Source organism: Myotis brandtii, unplaced genomic scaffold (assembly GCF_000412655.1).
Source record: "Myotis brandtii unplaced genomic scaffold, ASM41265v1 scaffold314, whole genome shotgun sequence".
Classification (NCBI taxonomy): Eukaryota; Metazoa; Chordata; class Mammalia; order Chiroptera; family Vespertilionidae; genus Myotis; species Myotis brandtii.
Window position 1 is genome coordinate 948,423 of NW_005362033.1, and position 16,953 is coordinate 965,375.

At 63.8% G+C, this 16,953-nt stretch overlaps 1 protein-coding gene across 2 annotated transcripts in view; it reads right to left on the reverse strand.

Annotated features, from left to right (window-relative positions):
* Positions 1–16,953, reverse strand: part of PEMT (phosphatidylethanolamine N-methyltransferase) — a 47,971-nt gene that overhangs the window by 29,924 nt on the left and 1,094 nt on the right. The gene's annotated exons all lie outside the window — the stretch shown is intronic.

Below are 16,953 nucleotides of genomic sequence, written 5' to 3' on the forward strand. Positions count from 1 at the left end.
TGTCAGGGAGGCCTCTCTAAGGCCTGAGGGAAGAACGGGGGCACCACAGCAAGCACAGAGGAAGGGTCCTCTGGCGGAACCTGCCAAAGCCCGTCTCCTGCCAGCCCGGCCCGCTGCCCACGTGGCCCCACCTGCTGGTGTGTCTGTGCTGGGCGCGGCTCTACCTCTCATCAGATCCTGGGCAGCATCAGGGCCTGGGTCCCCGGGGCCCCCATGCCAGGGGTTTGGAAAGGAAGGGGACTGAGCAGGCCTGAAGGTTATTTTTCATCCCAGACTCGGTGGTCAGCAGGGTAGGGTGCTTTCCCAGGATGGAAGCCAGAGGCACCAGGGACACGGAGAACCTAAACCACACGGCAGGTGGCAGTGAGCTCTAAGGGCAGTAATCCCAAACCCCATGACCGGGAAATGGGATGTGGGGATGGAAAAGCAGAACCAAAGAGCTGAGAGCACGAAGGAAATCCGAAACTCCCGCTATCAGATCCGAAGCACCAACCCCGGGCCAAACCCAAAGAAGCCCGGTGGGAGCAGGCACCGCCATCATGAGCCCCGAGCCCCGGCACCGACCTCCCCAGGGGAGGGAGCCGCCCCATCCTCACGAGAGCCCTGAGGCAGCTCAGGACCTGCAGGCCCCAGGCAGCGGCTCAGGACCCTGCGCTGCACACCAGCCCTTCCGCAAGGGCTGCGCATGCCTGGGGGTGCAGGCAGGCAGGAAGGCAGGAGCAGGGCAGAGGGGCAGTGAGGAAGGGAAGTGATGTTGAGGCATTGAGCAGGACTGGGGATTATCTTGCCGGGCCCTCAAGGACCCAGAGGACCCACAGTCAGTGGTCAAATCTGCCCCAGAGTCCCGGAGGCCTCCTTGGACACAGGCCGGGAAGGTGGAAGGGAGGCCCGTCAGGCAGGGGTGCAGGGTGGCACGGGCCATACACTGCCTAACTCAGTGGCATTTCTGGTCATCACTGCCCAGGCCCTGGGGTACAGCTCTGCGTGACAAGCAGCCGTGGCCGTGTGAAGTAACCCTTTATCATGGCATGCTTTTACAGTTCCAGAAACGTGGCAAAGACAGCACAGGGAGTCCTCATGTGCCTCCGGCCACCTCCCCTGAGGGTGACACCCCCAGGACCTGCAGGCCATTTGCTGCAACAGCAGGTGAATTTTCGTCCATTCCTGGGGCAAAAGCAATGCTTTTCTGCTGGTCTGAGGACTTGTCAGCTAGGCATGTGCCCGCACAGCCACACGGCGCCCCACAGTGCCCCACGGTGCCCCACAGTGCCCCAGGCGGCCCCACAGTGCCCCACAGTGCCCCACGGTGCCCCACGGTGCCCACAGTGCCCCAGACGGCCCCACAGTGCCCCACATGGCCACATGGTGCCCGTGCAGCCACACGGTGCCTGCGCAGAGAGCAGCAGAGCAGAGCCAGTGCGGGGAGGCAGGGACCTGCCCAACAGCAGGGAGAAGAGACAAGGCGGGGTCCTGGCTGAAACCCAGCTCTTCGCAGAGCGGTGCGACTGTCCTGAGGCTCCGACAGGGGAGACTGCCTGGCACGGGGACTCTCCGCCCTGGGAACAGCCTGGGTTCTGTGCTAATCCCCCGCCCGCCCGCCGGAACGTCCTCATGACCTCCGAGGACGGGGACACTTGCGGTCCTGTCCCCCAGGGAGGGACAAAGCAGAACAGCACGGCCCCTGCTGCCGCGGGCCCCTGGGAGGAGCCGGCACAGCCTCCCTGCCTCCCGCCGGGTCAGCAGGAGCCCCTGCTGGCTTTGCAGATGCCAGGCTGGGACAGGGCTCCCAGGGGCACTCAGGGGTCGAGTCTCATGCACAGGCCACACGGGCAGCTCCATTCAGGACATGGTGTCCTGGGCCTCCCTGCCAATTTCCATCAGTCACACCCACGGTGCTCTGACGGGGCAAGCCCAGGTCCACGGCAGACCTGTGTGTATTTGCCATGTGTGCACCTAAGCAGTACAAGGAAGTCCATGTAATGTTGTTCACGGAAGTAGAAGTCGGAAATAAACTAGACATGCATCCGTGGGAGGACGGTGAGTTAGGGCCAGGCCGCCAGGCCGCAGAGTGGGCCGCAGCGGCTGAAGGAATGAAGGGGACCTCGCCTGCGGAAGCCACTGGGCACTACTGACGGTCAATTAGAACGGGGCCTGGCGCCTCCTCCGGGGAAATGCTCTCCTCACAGCTCAGCAGGGTCGAGGCCAGGCTGCCGTCGCTCTTCCCTTCTGTCTAACATCCTGCTGCCGCTGTGACACGGAGACCCGAGTTCTGCACTCAGGCCAGGCGGCACCGCAGGTATCGGGGCACTTTGTAAAGTACGTGGCTGTCTGACCACCATGTGGCACATCTGAAACCAATACTAAACAATATTGAATGTAAACTGCAATTGAAAAAATATTTGGAAAAAGGGAAGTCTGCAATCCGTCCTTGGTACCTACATCTATAAAAATAAAGAATAAATAAATAAGTAAGATATATCTTTAAAAATAGAATTAGGCCACTGGCTCTCACACCTGACTTTCCAAACTCCCAGGGAGGAAGTCTCCGCCCCGACTGGGGAAGGTGTCAAGTCCATGTCCAGGGAACAAGGGCTTCCGAACACGCTGCTCCGGCCGCGGGAGCACCTGCCCTGCCCGCAGGGCTGGGGCACCAAGGCTCGCACCTGGAGGCCGGGCCCAGCCCCCTCACCACTTCCAGAAACCAGTCTCAGCCTGTTCTCATAGAAACCGGTGCCCAGGCTCCGTTCCGGGTGAGGACACTCGGGGGCTGAGGGTTAGGAAGGCTGTGTTCTGGGGATCGAGCTCTCAGGGTCCCAGTAGCCACCCTCCGTGCAAGCCACAGGTCACACCGGGGCTGACAAGGGTCAGGCTGCCAACAGCCCCCCGAGAAGGGCGCCCTGGAACTCCCTCTGCCCAGCCCTGGGAGTTGGTGGGGGACCCCCCTCGCTGTGTGAGCCAGAGCGCTGCCCAGGGTTTAGCTCTGACCTTCTGATGTCTCCTTTAACTAACTAACTAACTAACTGTCCTTGTTTCCGGGGGGCTGCTGGGGGACCCCAGAGGGAGGGTAAGCCGATGCGCCACACACTGGGCGGCTCTCCCGCCTGCCACCAGGCTTTGCTTCAGGACCCCCGGAGCTCTGCGCCCGGCTTCCTCGCCCTCTGGAGCGCCCGGCCCTGTGTCCTGGGAGCCCAGGAAAAGCCTCCTGCCTTCTCACCCTCACGGGGCCTCCTCCTGGAAGAGCCGCCTCGGCCCCCCCAGCGCCCTTCCCAGCCAGCAACCAGCACAGCCAGGCTCACGGCGCCTTCCAGCTCTGCACCTCCACTTGGGAGTCTAGCAAAATCTAGAAACTTCTCGTCTGCTTCCCTTGTTTTCTGTGCCTGTCTTGAGAGGCGCCGTATTCCAGCCACAGCAGGTGGTGGGCTGCATTGGGGAGGGCTGACTCTTCCTCTCCAGAGCCCACAGGCCCTGCCAGGGCTCGGCTGCTCCAGCCTGGGAGTCGGGGTCTCCTGTGGGGGCTGAGCGGCAGCTGGAGGCCCAGAGCAGCCGCAGGCACCTGCCCCACCTCCTCCTGTCACTCCTCTTGCAAACACAACTTGTGCAGGCAGCACAGGAGACCTGTACCCTCCGCCTCCACCAGCAGCCGCGGTGTGCGATCGGGGCCCCTGACCCAGTGAATGGCGACGTGCTTGCGGTCAGTAAAGAGACTGGAAGGTGCAAGCATCCCCATCTGTACCAGGACGGCTGGCCCTGGAGCTGGCTGCCGGCAGGCGCACACCGGCAGGTGCGGCCTCTGCGCAGGTGAGGGAGGGCGCTGGGCCCCAGCAAGCGGCCCTTCCAGGGCAGCTGCTCATCAGCACCGTCAGGACATTGCCGCCGACTTTTAAAGACGAGCTCACAGCACAGATGTGAAAGAAGGGGCATAGTATCTACTCATTTATGCAAACGACATTTGGCGTGTGCGCGCCTGCGTGTGGGGGGTGGGACTCAGGCGTGGCCATGGCAGCATCTGTATGCGCGCTGACGGGCATGGCACCAACCCCGTCCAGGGACTAAGCCGCTGAATTCTCACGAGGATCCGGTGCCCGTCTCAGGCCCTGCCAGCCCAGCAGCAGGTGCAAACTCCTCAGAAGACCCACAGGGCAGTCTCCCACTGTCCCCCGCTCCAGGAGCCACCCTGGAGCTAACTGGCCATTCCTCTGGGCCATGACTCCTGGGCCCAGTGGGCGCATGCCAGGGACCCAGAGGCCAATGTGAAGGCCATAACATGGGGACGCCCTCCCTCATCTCTTCCCTTTTTCTACAACCTTCCCTGCCCCTTCCTCCAGACCACAGGGCCAAATCGTATGATCAGCAGGGCCAGCAGGCAGCCTGGGCCCTGACCAGGTAGGACCAAGAGAAAAGGCTCTCTGAGCGGGCTCAGCCGTGCGCAGGCGCATTTCTTCATCACCCTCGCCACCCGCTGGGACGGACCCCACAGTATCTCACAGATGAGGGAATGACGCATGGAGCGTAGGTGAGGAACTTGGTCAGTAGCTATCCACAATGTGGGCCCAGGCGGTCAGACCCAAGCTGGGAGGCCAGGCCCTGCCCACACCCACAGGAAGGACTACAGCCACAGGACAGCTCCCCCGCAGAAGCCCTGAGGCAGCAGGCCTCAGGGAGCTGCCGGGCATAAGCTGACAGTGCGCTGGGGGGAGGGGGAGGGAGCGTGCCCACTGACCAGCTGGCTCCAGCGGCCCCACTCTGGCCCCATCCAACCTGCACACCGCAGGCCCGACTGCTGTGCTGAGGTTGCAGCTGAGAAAAGTGGCTCAGGAAAGTCACTGAGCTCCCCCAGGGACCTCAGCTGGGAGGCATCCTGGCGGGTCCGCTCGCATGCTCAGGGCCCATGCCCATCCCTTGGCTGAGCCAGCTGGACAGGGAGGATTGGGGGGATGGGGGGCAGAGCAGCCCAACTACACTGGGCTCCTGGGGCTGAAGAGGCCAAGGGCAGACCTGAGGACACCTGCACCCGCCCTGTCCCAGGAGAGGCGTCCCTGCATGTGGCAGCCCTCGTGGCAGCCCCATGTGAGGCCCTGCCCACAGAAAGTCCACGTGCAGTCATAATATTGACACAGGAGGGCAAACACAGCCAGGAAGCCAGGCTGTCAGAATCAGTGCTGGGCACTCACGTGCACCCCAGGTGCCAGGGGGCAGGGCCACAAGGCCGGATCCCCAACAGGTGCTCCAAGGGCCTCTCCTGCCAGGAGGCCCTTGCCGGAAGCCGGTCCACCCTTCCTGCTTGACACAGTCGCTGCAGGGAAGAAACATCTGCACAGCATATGTTTCAAGGGACCTGGCATATATGGCATATGTTTGCTCCCCCTCTTAGCGCTATGTGTTTTAACTAGGACCACCTCCCCGAGAAAGGTTGTTTCCCCAGGTGGGGATTTTTCCCTGAAGTTAGGGTTAACAGGACTAAGGAAGGGAATAAATCAGTAAAACCCCTTATCTAAGTGCCAGGCGGGTAGTTAATCACCTTAACTATGAACAATCACGCTTAAACTACATAATCTTTACTTAGGATAATCTCCTTCAGTTACTTCCTTGTAGCTTAACAGAACAGTAGAGTAGTGACTTGGGATGGAGATAACAAACGCCCTAACCTTTGGAATAGAATGGATAGGATTAAAATCAAATGGTATAAATACAGAGGTAACAGGAAAAAAAGAGAGAACCTGGCTAGAACACCTGGCTGGAGAACCTGGCTAGAGAACCCAACTATGCTGATCAACTGAACGCTGTCTCCGTGTCCTTCCTTCTTCGCCGACTCGGTCCACACCTTTGGGAAGCCCTGGACCTGCTGTGGCTGGACCCCAACAGGCCCAGCATCCTGGCCGGGCCATGCTGCCAGTTAGGGCTGTGTTTGCACCAGGCCAGCCCTCCAGTGGGCGGTGGGGAGGGTGGGTAATGCACGAGTGGGAGCCCCAGTGCCAGGCCCACCGGTGAGCTCCGAGCTATGTGAACTGGGCAGGCCGAGCAACCTCTTTGGTCCTCAGCTGCTACTTCTGAAGAATCTGGGGTTGACCCCGCAGGGCTTCCAAATTGAGTCCATCCAGTGGTGGTGACATCACACTCACTCCCACGGCAGGCTCTGCTCCTGCCCGGGCTCTCCTGGCCCTTCTCTATGGGCTGAAACCCTCAGTGCCACCCTCAAAGGCTGGTGGGGAGGCAGGCTGAGAACAGAGCAATGCCCCCCGTGCCTCCCCTCTCCCATCCCCAACCCCCGTCTGAGACCTGCTGGACCAGGGACAGAGTCTACAGACAGAACAGGGGAGCCTGCAGAGGGCAACGCTCAGAGCAGCCTCTCCGAGCCCAGTGCAGAGGGAAGGAGGCCGCCACAGGGCCACAGGGCAGGAGCTGTGACACTGGTGAAAGGACAGCGGTCTGTCTCAGAGCCATGTGGGGGGGAGGGGGGAGGGTGGGGCACGGAGGACAGGCCAGTCAGCAGCAAGGCCGACCCAGCCCCTCCTGCTGGTGCCCCACAGGAAGCGCACCCTCTCCCTGCAGATGGGCAGGTCCCAGAGGAGCACGGGGTGCACCTGGGGGAGAGTTCAGGCCCAGCCTCTGCAGGTGGCTTCCCTGGCAGCACCTCCCTGGGCCCCTGGAGCGGCCCTCACAAATCCGCCCTGAGACACCACCAAGACCGGACAACTCCCCCAGCCTCGGGCAACCACCCAGGATTCTGCTGGGGCCTTGGAGTCAGGGCTGACCCGAGCCAGCATGCGGATGGGTGGCCTTTCTCTGAGGGCAGGGGGGGGAGGGGGTGCAGGGGTGAGCAGGGACTCTCTGGGCAGCAGGAGGCCCCGTGGGCGTTGCTGCTGGTGCAGTCAGGCGGGCACCACCAGAACTGGATGAGATAAAGTTTTGGAGGGCGAGGCATAGGACACCCCTCAGGAAAAGGGCAAGTTTAGGCCCAAACGGAGGCCTGGCCCAAAAGGCCATTAAAAGTTCATGAGCAAATAAAATTAATAGTCATAGTAACTTCCAGTGTGTGTTTTTCCAACACCACCACGCAGTTAACGCAAACCTGACACCATCTACCTAGCGATTGCACTGGGTCCCCCAGGTTAACGCTCAATGCCTCAAAACTGCTCCCCCAACTCCCACCTCAGGCGCCAGTCCCAGTCCAGGCAGTCACCTTGCTCTAGGCCACAGGCACGCGCTGGAGGTCCCTCCACCTCCGCAGGTGCAATTACCTTGCTGGAGCGCCTCACCGTAGCTGGAGGAACGGGGCTCCGGGTTATGATGGAGGGTGTGACTCAGGAGCAGCCCCTGGAGGCAACACGCAGGGCAGGAGGGGGAGGCCGGCAGCCTCCACGCACCCCCTTCCAACCCCAGGCTCCAGCCTAGGGACTCTGCCCCCTCCACCTCCTGGACTTCAGCGGAGGCCCTTACAGCAGGTGTGACTCACACTCCGAGCGCCCAGTGTTCTGGAGGTCCCAGACGGGACTGAAAGTCTAGCCCGCGCACCATAGTTGGCTCCACTGCATACAGCCCCACCCCTGGGTGACCAGGGCTTTCCAGGTGTTAAGTCGCCTCCCTGACTTAACGAAGACACTGCGATCCTCTCAGCACTTAGGAGCTTGCAAGGATCTTTTGAGCTCTGTGCCAGGAGCCGGGAGGAAGACCAAACATACCTTTATTGTAGGTCACATGTGGTGGGGCCTTACGACCCTCGCAAGGAGCTCTATTGCTCACAAGCCCCTTCACGCCCATTGTTCATCTGCTGCCAGGGCCGCTCCACCGCCGAGCTGGCCAGTGGATGGCGAGGAGCTGCGGCCCCCTGTGCCCGGAGCACGCCGCCCACTTCCACTCTGCGCTCCTTTTCTCAGCCAAGAAGCCCTGAGGAAGGACCACCCGTCCAGTCCTGGGCAGAGGTGCCAGAGGCCTCGCGTCCTTGCAGGCCACCCCGCCCACACTGCTGTGTGTGCCCCTCGAAGCTAGCCAGGGTTCGTCCCAGTGTCACGCTGCCCTCCTCCCTGCCCCGCACCCAAGGGGGCTGCCTCCCTGCTGCACAAGTGGGCCCACCTCAGAGATTTCCGGGGGGAGGGGGAGGACAAAGCAAGAAGGCGCACAGGTGAGTGAGTGGCAGGGGACACTGGGCACGGGCACAGCCCTGTCTGGGTGCAGGGCCCGGCCTCGAGGCGCCGGGTTGGAAACTGCGCTGGGATCCTTGCAGGCTCTGCCTGTCGTCCTCACCCACTTCCCACTGTCCCTCAGGTCCCCGTCCCTCTGTGCTGGGTCATCTGGCCGGGCTGCTCAGCTCGGGGTCCAGTGCACACCTCAGCACCCCAGCTGAGCTCCCAGCCACCAAGCACCCCCTCTTCTGTACCCACTCCTAGGATGGTGGTCTCAGGCCTGCACGGCACAAGCACGGAGCCAGCCCCGCGCTGGGACTCGGGACAGAGGGGGAAGGTCGGCTGCCTCTTGGGCCACCGGCAGACTGGAACTCCAAGGCCTGGCTCCCCGGCACGCAGGCCAGGCGCTGGCCAGCAGTGCACACAGCAGCCATCCCGAGTCTCGTCGTCTCGCCCCAGCTAATCCCTACTCCTGGCTCAAGGAAGGGGTCAGCAGCTACAGAAATACTCTTCAAGATACACTTCTATGGCCACAGACATTTTCTGTGAGATTCTGGGAGAATTGAAAGCACTTGGCCCAAAGCTGGGGCAGTCACTAGGGCAGAAGTTTCCATTGACGCAAGCCCTTGTCCGGTGCTGCTCCTTCGAGCCAGATAGGACACTGGGCACTCCATGCTCCAAGCCCTTTCGCACATCTCCCCGCCCCCCCCCCGCCCCCTCGCTTCTGGGCAGACCTGAGAGGGGGCAATGGAGGCCCAGGGGAGGGGCCTTGTCAGGTCACGGAGCAAGTTTGAAACCCGAGCCTTGGAAATGGTCCAGACTCTCCCCTGGACCCAAGGCAACCTGCCGGCTCCCAGGGCCCCTTACCTTCTGAGGGTCCACCCGAGTAGGAGGGTCCCACCTGCTGGGACCCCGAGAACAGGTGAGGTCATGGGAATCTGCCCCGCCCCTTGTGGGGGAAGGATTCTGAGACCACCCACAGTACACCATGCCCCCAGGAGCCGTCCCACTGCGCTCAACCCCGTGGACCCCACACCAGGGCGGCCGGGCAGTGTTGTGGCAGGACCGGGGCTCAGCCCCTGCAGGAAGCTGTGCTCGGGCCCCAGCCCCCGGCGGCCTTCTAAGGAAGCTCACATCCCAGCTCTAGAACATGAGCCAGGGCCCTGGCTCCCATCGGGGTGACAGCAGGGTGAGGGAGGGAGGAGCCCGGCTGAGGCAGGGGCCGCCGGGGCAGGGCATGGATGGGAAAGCCTTCTCCCTTTTGTCCAAGCTGACCCGACAGAGGTGCCACGGACACCAGGCACCACGCGCTCGGACACTGACTCCGCTTAGTCCTGGCCAATGGCAGGAGGCTCCCCGCCAGGCACGGCCAGCAGCCCCACAACGTGAAGCCGCTGTCGGCGGCTCTCCAGGCAGAGGCGGACAGACCGATGGGGCAGCCAGCTGCTTCCTGGCTCAGAAAAGAACACCCGCACAGAGCCAACATCAAGGCCACGGTCCCTAACGACAAGGAGCAGACTGTCCCGGCCGGCAAGCCAAGGCCAGACACACCAGGAGTTCTGCAGGAGCCCAGCCCGAGCGGAGCCGGGGCAGGGAGACCCGGGAGGCCAGTGTGCTGGGTGGTCGCAGGGAAGGGACAAGAGCCGCCCGGTGGGAAGAGGCCTGTGCTCAGAGCCTGCCCGCTGCCAGGTTATGCCAGCAGCCCACGCGGCATCCCGCCAACGAAGCCTCGCGGACAGAGCAGCTCCTTCCTGACCCGGAAACCGCGGCCCAGGGCCCAGTGGGGTGTGGCCAGGCCCTGGGAGCCTGGCTTCGGAGCCAGATGGGAGCAAGGGCCTCAGACAGCCTGGTCCACACCCCCATCCATTCTCTGCCTATCTGCACGGGACACGCATGCATGCTCACCGTGCACGCCCACACACTCACACACGCACTGGCAGACTCTAGCCGAGTCAGGGCTGCAGGCCAGCATTTGGGATCCTCCCTCAGGGGACCTGGGTCTGCTGTGCCCCTCCTTTGGTCTTCTGGACTCCTGCCCCCACTTACCACCCCTCCGCCCCTCTGGAAAGCCCAGCGGTCCCCTCAGGACACTGTGCAGCCCCCAAGCTCATGCCCCTCAATGCCTGTGCTCTGCACATGCCCTCTCACTGAGAGCCTTACTATTCATCAAGTCCCAGCTTACAGCCTGCACTTCCCAGAGCTCTCACCTGCGGGCCCGAGGGCCAGCACAGGGCACCCGAGTGGGACCTGGAGAGCGAGGGGGTCCCTGCGCTTCAGGGCGTGGCGGGACCTCAGCTGACGCCCTCACTCGTGGATGGAGAAGTCGGGGCCAGAGGGCACGCAAACCCAGGGGTTGGGTGGCCCTCCCTCCCGGTACCAGGCTGGTTCCCTCACTTCAGCTTGAAGCATCTGCAGGGCCAGTTTCCCAGCACCGGTGGGGATCCCTCAGGACTCCCCTAAACGGGCACCTGAAAACAGAAACTGAGGCAGCACGGCCAGTGCAGGTGTGGCCAGTGCAGGTGTGGGCAGGGCAGGTGTGGGCAGGGCAGGCTGGGAGCATCCATCTGCCGCTCAGCCACGCCCGGCCCTGGGAGTGGAGGGGAAGGCCTCGCCTCGCCCACAGCGCCACCTACCCTCCTGCTGCCTGGCTCCTTGCAAAGCCTGCAGCCAGGAACTCAGACCACAGCCTGGACCACAAGTGTCTGCAGGATAAGGGTCACTCTGCCTCAGACCCCTTGCCCCCAGCCAGGCAGCCAAGCAGCCTACTTCCTGGAGAGAAAGAGCCGCCTCCCCCCAATCTCACCCTCGGGAGGGCCTCATCCCCCTGGCCACTCCCCAGGGGAACGAGCCAGGCCTGAGGGCCTCCGGGCTTCAGGGCCTGTGGGGGCACTGGCCGAGGTTGGTTGGGGAGGCCAACCCATTAACCACATGCCCTCGGGGAGCACACTGGGGGCTGCCCCGAGCCAGCTGTGGACCCCCCTCAGAGAGGGGCCTGAGGCTGGCTGCAGGGGGGCTGCAGGGGGCTGCACACTGCCCCTGGGTCTCCGGGAGAAGAGAGAGCAGAGGCATGGGCGCAAGCAAGTAGGCGCACTGGGGTGGGGACAGAGTCGGCCAGGCTGGGCCCGGAGAGCAGCCTCAGAAGCACCCTCAATGCCAAGGAACCCACTGCCAGGCCTGTCCCCGCACTTACACTGTCCTGGGGGGTTGCTAGAACCCCTGCACTCTCCCCGGGTCCCCTGTGGAAGATTAACGATAGGGTCACTGTCCGTCAACCCCGAGTGCAGCCGGCTCCAAACGTGCTGAACACCTCAACCAGCCTGGATGCCATGACAAGCAATGTGCCTGCGATAATAGTTCAGACACCAGAACAGTTTCTTTTGTGAACAATGGGAGAGCTCAGGCTGTGGGCCACGTCCGCTCGCTGTGACAGAGGGCGCTCCAGGGCACCGTCAGGGCACGGGGGGCAGAGCTGGGGCACCCAGGGCACGGGGCCACCACTTATCTCTGCTGAAGGCGTGAGGAGCGCCGGGTGCTTCAGGCCCACGGCCCCCTCCCTTTGCATCAGGTGTGAGAGTGAACGCTACACAGGGGGTGCAGCGAGGGCAGGTCAGCAACGCTCACGTTTCCCCGGAGAACGAAAAGAGAAGGAAGAAAGCCTCCGTGGCCTGAGCCACACAGGGCTGAGGCCTTGGGAGCCTCATACACACGGCCCACAGGCCCCCAGGTGCCGGGTGCGAGCCCACGGGGAGCAGGGCCCAGCCTCCACACACAGAGCTGCGCACACGGCTGGGGGCAGAGGTCCAAGAGTGGAGGCACACGGCTGCCTCACTCACATCACCAGGGCGACTGCGCCCCTCAGGACCTGGTAATGTCTGGAGACATTTGAGACTGTCGGGACTTGGGGTACTACTGACCCCTAGTGGGAGCATGGGGTGCTCACACACCCTGCGTGCACAGGACAGCCCAACATGTCAACGCCAGCCTGGGCAGCCCTGACCAGAGGTAGGGCTGGAGGGGTGGGAGCAGGATGGCGGCCTGGAACAAGCAGCAGGAGTTCGGGAAGCCCTGGGGGAGAGGGTGGGTCACCCAGGGGTGCCGCAGAGGGGCCTCCCCGGCAGGCCAGAGCGTACACTTCCCCTAGACAAGTGTACGGGATCGATGCTGCCCCGTGTTCACGATGTGTGGCTGGGCAAGAGGGTGGCGGTGGTGGCCCAGGTGGAGCAGGGGGACCTGTGAGGGCGATGTGGGGGCGGACAAGCAGTGGCGTGAGCCTGGAGCTCCACACAGGCCCCGCACCTCTGCTGGAAGGCTGAATGGCAGCAGCCAGGGAGCAGGAAAGCAGGGGGTGCAGCGAGGGCAGGTCAGCAACGCTCACGTTTCCCCGGAGAACGAAAAGAGAAGGAAGAAAGCCTCCGTGGCCTGAGCCACACAGGGCTGAGGCCTTGGGAACAGGGTGCTAACGTGGGGGTGGGAGGAGGAGAGAGATGGGCTGGGTGCTGGCGGGCGGGTGGCAACACGTGGGCAGACAGCCCAGCCACCATCCTGGGAACCTCTCCAAGAGCCAAGTCCCAGGGAGGCAGACTGTGGCCCTGAGCGGCAGAGTCTGGGGCCAAGGACAGAGCCAGCCCCAGCGGGCTTCACCTCACTCCCAGCCCACACACTCCGAGTCCCAGGCGCCTGGGCCCCTCTCCACTGGGGTCTCCGGACGGCGGCTCCTTCACAGCCCTCGCCTCTCACTGCCCTGCGCAGCAAATGCCTCGCCCTCTACACCCAGGTTTTTGGGTTTTTTTTTATCCTCACCTGAGGATATGTTTATTGATGAGAGAGAGAGAGAGAGAGAGAGAGAGAGAGAGAGAGATGAAAGGAAACATTGATCGGTTGCCTCCTGTAATCTAGGAATGTGCCCTGACCATGAACCAAACGCACAACCTTTTGGTGCACAGGTCGGCCGGGGATGCCCCCTCTCTTACCCCTCACCCTCGAGCAGTTCTGTGCCACCAGCTGGTATTCTATAGTTCAACTCAATCCTGACACCACCTACCCAGCTCACAGAATTCAGGAGACCAGATTACTCACTAGGTTGTCAGTTTATCACAAAGGATATTACAGAACATGAATCACAGCCAGATGGGAAAGGCCAGAGCTTCCTCGCTCTCTGGGTGTGCCCCTCCCCCTCCGAGCTCTCTGGGGCGACCGCCCCCCCATGATCTCTGGGTATGCCCCGCCCCCACGCTCACCTACCCAGAGGCAGTCCTTTCGGGTTGGATTGAACCCCACACTTAGGAGACCCCATGTATATTTCTTACTAATAAGTCACTCAGGTCCCCAAACCATGGTGAATCCAAGTGACTCTTCCTCAAATTGTGTCCAGAATCTAACTGCCTCTCCCAACCCTGCTGGTGCCACTCTGGTTGGCATCTTGGGCCTCAACTGCTGCAACAGACTCCCGCTACGCCTGCCTCATCTGCTCTCCCAGAAGCCCCCACATCAGCCTTGAAGACCTGAGTCGGGCCAGCTGCTCATCCCGCGCTGCCAGCTCAGACCCACGCCGCCCTGGTCTGCCGCCGCCGCCGCCGCCGCCGTTTTCCCCTGGTCAGGACTCTCCCGCTTGCTGATTCCTCTTCCCCCGATACCCGAGGGCTCCCTCCCTCAGAGGGCAGGTTCCTGCTCCAAGGTGCCCCCTGCCAGCCTTCCCATCTCCCCCTTCCCTGCTGTGTGTCCCCATGCCTCAGGCCCAGGCATGCGCTCCTGTGTTCAGGACGATGCCTGAACGAGATGATGAAGGTCTCCGAGGCCTTCACTGTGACACTTACCTGAAATAGTACATGACATGCGCTCAGCACAGGCACACCGTCCCGCCAGGTGCTGGGTCAGCCAGAGGACCCAGTCCTTGCCCACCTAGTGGTTCAGAGTGCCAGCTCTGTGCTCGGGCTGGGATTCTCGTGCCCCCACCCCAGAGCTGGTCCACCCACCCAGACCCGTGCCTCCTGACTTCCAGGCCGCTCGCACGGTGACACACGGCACTGCGTGGCTCCAGAATGACGTCCCAGCACGCGCTGTGGGAAGGGCCAGCAGGAAGAGCAGAGGGGCCTGTGCGTGATGCTGTGTCCTCAGGGCGCTGGGAGGACCAGCGTGACTACTGGTCACGGCCAGGCTGGCAGGAAAGGCGGTGGCAGAAAGACCCCGCTGTCCCCGCCCAGGAGTGACAACTGTGTAACACCCTGGCTAGCTTCCTGTGCTGCTAACAAACCCCACAGGCGGGTGGCTCCCGGCACAGGAACTCTCTCTCGGATCTGACGCCAGAGTCCGCAGTCCGGGCACGGCCCAGGGAGAGCCCAGTCCTTACCTCCCCCAGCGCTGAGGGCTCTGGCCGCACCCCTGCTCTTCAAGGCCAGCACTCCACTGCCCCTCTGTCTCCGCTCACCCGGTACACCTGACTGCAGGTAGGACCACCCCAAAGTCCAGGACTCTCCCATTGCAAGAACCATCACACACCCACAGAGCCACCTACCTATCTGCTCACAGTAACTGTCACAGGTTCCCAGGGTGAGGCTGGACAGCTGGGGGGCTTTGGTCAGCGTGCCATACCCGCCTCCCCACACTATCCGCTGCCACAGAGCCGAAGAGTGAGGTGAGGGGGGGGCGTGGGCAGAGGGAGGGGGCCTGGGGCACCACAGGCACTGCCCACTGGTGACAACTCCTGTGGGGGAGCCCAGCAGGTCAGGGCCAGGGCAGGCCGGTGGGGGAGGTGCCTGCCAGGAGGCCTCTGTCCCTCCCCTCAATTCCCCTCCCCCTGAGGCAGCGACCCTCAGGCAGGCCCAGCGTGTTCAGGACAGAGGAACAGGGCATTCCCAAGGCAGACTCTTCAAGGTGAGCAGCCTCGCCTCGCCCCACCCCGGTGTCCCCGAAGGATAAAAGACTAATTCAGATAAGGAACATGTCCTACTCTGCCCTGGGACCGGGTGGTCACCTGAAATGAAAACTGTCGGGAACAGGGTGTTGCTAACACTGAGCTACACGCAAGGGAGACACAGCTGCTTGGGCTCTGCGTCAGCAAACCCAGCACCCAGCCCGGGCCCCCACAGCCCCGGGCCCCCACAGCCCCAGGCCCCCACAGCCCTGGGACCCCACAGCACTGGGACCCCACAGCACTGGGACCCCACACACAGCCCAGGAACCCGCAGCCTAGGAACCCCACACACAGCCCAGGAACCCGCAGCCCAGGAACCCCGCAGCCCAGGAAGCCGCAGCCCAGGGACCCACAGCCTAGGAACCCCACAGCCCAGGAACCCCGCAGCCCAGGAACCCACAGCCCAGGGACCCCGCAGCCCAGGGACCCACAGCCCAGGAACCCCAGAGCCTAAGAACCCCACAGCCCAGGAACCCCGCAGCCCAGGAACCCCACAGCCCAGGAACCCGCAGCCCAGGGACCCACAGCCTAGGGACCCCACAGCCCAGGGACCCCCACAGCCCAGGGACCCCACAGCCCAGAAACCCGCAGCTCAGGAACCCACAACCCAGGAACCCACAGCCCAGGAACCCACAGCCCAGGGACCCCACAGCCCAGGAACCCGCAGCCCAGGAACCCGCAGCCCAGGGACCCCGCAGCCCAGGAACCCACAGCCCAGGATCCCCACAGCCAAGGAACCCCACAGCCCAGGGACCCCACAGCCCAGGGACCCGCAGCCCTGGGCTCCCACAGCCCAGGAACCCGCAGCCCAGGAACCCACAGCCCAGGGACCCCCCAGCCCAGGAACCCACAGCCCAGGGACCCCCCAGCCCAGGAACCCACAGCCCAGGGACCCCCCAGCCCAGGAACCCACAGCCCAGGGACCCCCCAGCCCAGGAACCCACAGCCCAGGGACCCCCCAGCCCAGGAACCCACAGCCCAGGGACCCCCCAGCCCAGGAACCCACAGCCCAGGGACCCCCCAGCCCAGGAACCCACAGCCCAGGGACCCCCCAGCCCAGGAACCCACAGCCCAGGGACCCCCCAGCCCAGGAACCCACAGCCCAGGGACCCCCCAGCCCAGGAACCCACAGCCCAGGGACCCCCCAGCCCAGGAACCCACAGCCCAGGGACCCCCCAGCCCAGGAACCCACAGCCCAGGGACCCCCCAGCCCAGGAACCCACAGCCCAGGGACCCCCCAGCCCAGGAACCCACAGCCCAGGGACCCCCCAGCCCAGGAACCCACAGCCCAGGGACCCCCCAGCCCAGGAACCCACAGCCCAGGGACCCCCCAGCCCAGGAACCCACAGCCCAGGGACCCCCCAGCCCAGGAACCCACAGCCCAGGGACCCCCCAGCCCAGGAACCCACAGCCCAGGGACCCCCCAGCCCAGGAACCCACAGCCCAGGGACCCCCCAGCCCAGGAACCCACAGCCCAGGGACCCCCCAGCCCAGGAACCCACAGCCCAGGGACCCCCCAGCCCAGGAACCCACAGCCCAGGGACCCCCCAGCCCAGGAACCCACAGCCCAGGGACCCCCCAGCCCAGGAACCCACAGCCCAGGGACCCCCCAGCCCAGGAACCCACAGCCCAGGGACCCCCCAGCCCAGGAACCCACAGCCCAGGGACCCCCCAGCCCTAGGAACCCACAGCCCAGGGACCCACAGCCCAGGAACCCACAGCCCAGGGACCCGCAGCCCAGGGACCCCGCAGCCCAGGGCTCCCACAGCCCAGGAACCCGCAGCCCAGGGACCCCACAGCCCAGGGACCCACAGCCCAGGAACCCCACAGCCCAGGGACCCCATAGCCCAGGGACCCCACAGCCCAGGAACCCACAGCCCAGGAACCCCACAGCCTAGGAACCCACAACCCTGGGACCCCACA